Source organism: Triticum dicoccoides, chromosome 7B, assembly GCF_002162155.2.
Source record: "Triticum dicoccoides isolate Atlit2015 ecotype Zavitan chromosome 7B, WEW_v2.0, whole genome shotgun sequence".
Lineage (NCBI taxonomy): Eukaryota > Viridiplantae > Streptophyta > Magnoliopsida > Poales > Poaceae > Triticum > Triticum dicoccoides.
This window is the reverse complement of record NC_041393.1, coordinates 651,736,961-651,741,955: the sequence shown is the minus strand read 5'-3', so window position 1 is coordinate 651,741,955 and position 4,995 is coordinate 651,736,961. Positions and strand designations below refer to the sequence as shown.

Here is a 4,995-nt window from a genome sequence, read left to right as displayed (position 1 = left end):
TGTGCACGAAACACCCACCACACGCTCCGCCGCCACTGCCTGTCGGCAGCTGTTGCCGGCCGCCGTTGCCATGACCCCACCGTCTGCCGCCGTGGCCGCCACACCGCTGTCGAAAGGCAAGGCCATCGTCTACTCCGCCCCCATGGCCCGAAGGCGGGAGGTGGCCATCATGGACGCCACCCCACTGTCGGCCACCGTGGCCATCACCCACTTCGCCACCGCGGCCCGAAGGCGGGAGGTGGTGGTCGTGGCCGCCATCCCATCGTCGGCTGCCGTGTCTGCCAGCCCACCGTCCACTACTAGGAAAAACACTACCAGTAGCGTGGTTTTTTTTTTTGCATACCAGTAGCGTAGGTTCCCGCGCTACTGCTACGGCGCTACAGCTAATTTTTAGCAGTAGCGCGTTTTTACCCCACGCTACAGCTAAAAAGTTAGTAGTAGCGCGTGTGCACCCGCGCTACTACTAACCTAAAACCCACGCTACTACTAACCTAACTACTAGTAGCCCTCACTTTTGACCCACGCTACTACTAACAATTTAGAAATTAAAAAAAATTAGATGTAGTACTCATGAATGGTAATACGTCCATTGCAAACCAAACCAACTCACAGAACCATCTCAAGATTCCATTTAACATCAGATACACACAACCATCGTCGTAAGGTGGGTACCTTCCCTAGTGGCCACCAACCTAAACAGACCAACTCTCTAGATGTATCTACAAGGATAGGAGTTCAGACGCCGCTGGACACGAATCCTCCCTCTCGCAGACGGTGGCATCGAGGTCCTCCACATCGGCGACTTCCGGCGTCGAAATCACCTGGACGATCATCTGTGCGACGTGGCCACCGGGCTTCACGGCGAAGTCCGCCTCTGAGTGGGTGAAGAGCACAGCGCCACCGGGCCGCACTTGTCAGCATCGATCACCTCTGCGCCCACGTCGGGAAAGTGAAAACTTGTTAGTACGCAAATTGCATCAGTTCAACGAAATAGTACTATTAACAGTGTGCTGCAAGAATAAGAAAGCTAACATTAACAGTCAAACATCACTTTGGTTGTTAAAAATATCATTCATTCATCATATAACATTATTTTTTTGTCAAATCCTGTACATCAAATTCACATTTACAAGAAGTCAACTTCTCATTTCTAAATGGCTGAAAAGTGATCTATTTGGTAACAACAAATGCCAGCAGTCAAATTCATATTGGCAGAGATCAGACCATAAGAATCTAAGACAAACATACAAGCACTGAAGTATATGGGCGTCCTTCAAAAGTTCAGTCAACCCAAGATACCATGTCAAAAAAATGGCAGGGTCAAAGTTCCATGACATATAGAACATCCACAAAGTACATTTTCTTTAAAGTCATTCTTTTCTACAGCCCATAAAAGCTGTCACTCAAGGAGCGACATGTTTTCTATTACAAAAATTCACCACATTCTGATGAACATGGAAAAGCAAGCTAGAGTTAGCAGACCAAAATTAAGGTTCAAAATGTAATGCTACAGATATCCAATATTCACAACTAGTACTTTCAGGCGGCGTGTCAAATCACCCTGTACAACAATCATTAGGCACATCGCACCATCTTCTTCAAGTGGAAAGTGTCAACCGACCATAAGAAGATTAACAAACAAAATGCAAAGAGATGCTCTTACCCTTTTAGGTATTGATGTAGTTCCAGCTAGCATACTCAGTCCTGATGCTGATATGGCTGTAGACGAACGGAGAACCTATACAAAAGTAAAATATTAGACGCAATAGACCAGGCCAAATGTGTTGTAAAAATATTAAAATAAAACTGACCTTAGATGGATCTGCTCTAAGGTGATTGAGCTACAGGAGACAAGGGTTCCGAACCTGACGGCAAAGAATCGGTCTGTAGTAAGAAAGAGAAAAAGGTCAGCCTGTGAAGATCAAAACTACATTGAAACTGGAAAAAGGGGTGAATGAAGTTACCCTGGTAATTCCTTCTGAAGACTCGATTGCAGGGAGAGGAGTTGATGCTGTGACCTGAAAAAAGATTTTGTTTACGAGATTAGAATTCACAGAGAACATGACATTCGAACCGGCGGCGTGGAGGTAGTCTTGTGTTATCTCTCCTGCTTGGTCGCCGTACCTGCAAAAAGGAGAAGACAATATCAACAATCCAATCAACCGGCGGCATCAAACGATCATTACTGCGCAAAAGATTTAGGTTATGACTAGTTGTTGCTGAACCAAAAACATTTGAAGTTTTGAAAGCATGGATGCAATTCAGTGTATGTACATTACCTGTGCGTTACAACTGAAGTTGTGACAACTGATGATGTTTGCATCACGTTCCTGCCCGATACCTCAACAACATCCCATACTTTACGTGTACCATTGAGCAAGTAAGAGACAACTAATAATAATATGTGATGCAACAACGGTTACGCATATCAAATCCCTTGAACTAATACAAATATAGTTCTGATCACACATTAGCTCTTAGAACTGTTTTAGACTTTTATTTAAATTCTGGCATCTTAACACAGTGTACTCTATAATAGTAGTACGCTAAATACTTGGGATTTGCTTGGGGAGGCCCAGTAAAACATAAAATCCAAATCATAGTATGATTTCATCTTATCTGGTGGTTTGGTAATGCGACTATTAATCTGATCCATCTTTAGATCAATATATTCCATTCTTTCGGAACAGAATCACGAACTACCTAGACCAACTCAAAAGTTCAAAAGTTCAGAGAAGCAAAACTTTCAGGTGAACTGAAGTGGTCAACAGTTCTATCCAATATAGAGCATGTGCCTTATTTGAGTGAAAAAGAAACTATCTACTGCTACGAGCATACTACTATGTTACAGTGGAAGAAAGTGCTTCCTTCCAGTGCACGTATTCAAGGCATACTACAACAAAGTGCCGTCCAAATCTGCCCATTGCAGAAAAATCACACACCAAAGCTGAAGTAATATTGGCACCACCGGCGACACAGGCGATCCGTCAAAGTGATGTCGTGACAAGCAAACGAATCGGGCGAATCTAGCCGATGCGCTCGAGCGGGATCCAAGCGAAGCACCCTAATAAAAACTGAGACAAAGTGCTATCATAGAAATTGAGTTTTTATATTGTCTAATGTCGCAATCTCAAATAGAAGCACCTTAATAAAAACTGAGACAAAGCGCTAGCTTGTAGCTCTGCAGCAAACTGTAAATCCAATATCCATATATCTAGAAAGAAGAACAAAGGTGACTGCATTATTTGAGCAACTACATGTTTAAGTTTCCTCATCGCCATAGGTTGTAGCTCTGCAGCAAACTATAAATTCAATATCCAGATATCTAGAATGAAAAGAACAAAGGTTACTGCACTATTTTAGCAGGTACATGTTTCAGTTTTATTATCACCATAGGCTCACATGCTTACCAAAATATCTTGTCCCAGTAGGTCACATAACAATTTTGCATTAATAGAAGTTGGTCTGATTAAACAAATTTATATCGTACTTCTTCATGTTTACGAAGAATCAAAGATCTGCCAAATGTCATTTTTCTCTACGGATGAAACCAATAGTGACATATTACTATAATCACTTGGATAAATATACAGTGCCACTATATACATCCAGTTAAATGGAAAGAAACCAAGTAAAACAAAAATTAACAGTCTATCAGCAAAACTGAATAATGCTACAAATGGAAATTAATTTTTGTTAAGTAAAGAATATCAAGCATTATTTCCAGAAAAAAATTATTTTGCTTTCCGAAACAGAAGGGCAACATACAAGTAGGGGTATGGGAATTGGGAACACTATGTATTTACAAGAACTGAAGTAATGTTCAGTTAGAAGATATTGAGTTGTATACATTGGCAGAATTTTAGTCCACCGAAACCTACGACCATCTCCATCTAGACAGAATCGAACAGAGACAGACAGAGGAGATGGGCAAGAGAGGTACCTTCCATCCATGCGTCAGGCTCGGTGCCCGCACCGTGCAGCTTATCCATGGCCTGCCCCTTCCTTCAACTGCCTGCACACACCACGTGAACACACACACGCATCAGATACGGGGAAGAAGACGAAGAACCAGAGGAAGAAGAAGATGCCACTTTTGGAGGGGATCTCATGCTGCTGCTCCTCTGCCGGATTCGGGCTAGGGTTTCAGGCGGTGTTAGAGGTTGGACGCCGTGGCTAGGGGTGGAAGGAGGAGTCATCCTCCTCTGCCGGTGCCTTGTGGTGGACAAGGAGGGAACTCCTGCCGGTGGCGAACCTCTGGTGGTCGCCGCAGCCCGACCACGGTGGCGCGCTAAAGGAGGCTCCTCCAAGGCGACCATCGAGAAGACGAGTTGAGGGAGGTGGAAGGCGGGTGAGGGCGCCGGCGTCCCTGTCGCCGTCGTTTGGGGGCAGAGGAGGCATCGGCGGCGGGATTGGGAGGAGCAGCGGCGAGGTGAAGATTGGGTGGGGCATGGGAGGGACTGAGGGAGAGGGAGAGGGAACTCACCGCTTAGGGCATCTCCGGCCGTTCGGCCCCAGGGCGCCTAAATAGAGCGGCTTGGGGGCGTGCCGACGCTAGTTCGGCCCCTGGGGGCGACCTAGCTCCCAGTCACGCCCCCACGCGCCGGCCCCAGGATGCGGGAAATTCAAACTTGGTCGTTCCCGCTCTCAAAAGACGCCGCAAATCCGGTGATCGGACGGACGTAGTCTGGCGTTACAAAAAACAGAGCGCCGACGTGCGCAACGATTCACTCGGCGGGGTCGGCTCCAGGCGTTGGCGGAGTCGGCGTGCGCGGGCTCGTCGGTGTCGGAGCTGCTTCGGTGCAAGGCTGCGTCGGCGCGGCTTCGGCACTGCTGGGCGGCGATGTAGAGGCGTCGTTCGGGCTTGGCGTCCGTGTGGTCGTGGGCGTCGTCGGCGTCGTCGACGTTGCCGTCGGCAGCTCGTTCAAGATGAGGCCGCGCTGCACCAGGTACCACGCCTTGAGCTTCTCGTCGTTGCTCTGGAGCATGTCCGCG

General features: G+C 46.8%; 1 long non-coding RNA gene across 2 annotated transcripts; it reads right to left on the bottom strand.

Annotated features, from left to right (window-relative positions):
• Positions 1-562: 562 nt before the first annotated feature.
• Positions 563-4,476, bottom strand: LOC119341871. Of its 2 annotated transcripts, XR_005165306.1 has the most exons (5): positions 2,280-4,476; positions 1,965-2,124; positions 1,812-1,884; positions 1,664-1,738; positions 563-930 (listed from the first exon to the last, which is right to left on the bottom strand). It is a non-coding gene; the product is annotated as an uncharacterized LOC119341871 (long non-coding RNA). The 2 variants fall into 2 exon arrangements; XR_005165305.1 differs by having other exon boundaries at positions 1,965-4,476.
• Positions 4,477-4,995: the final 519 nt, after the last annotated feature.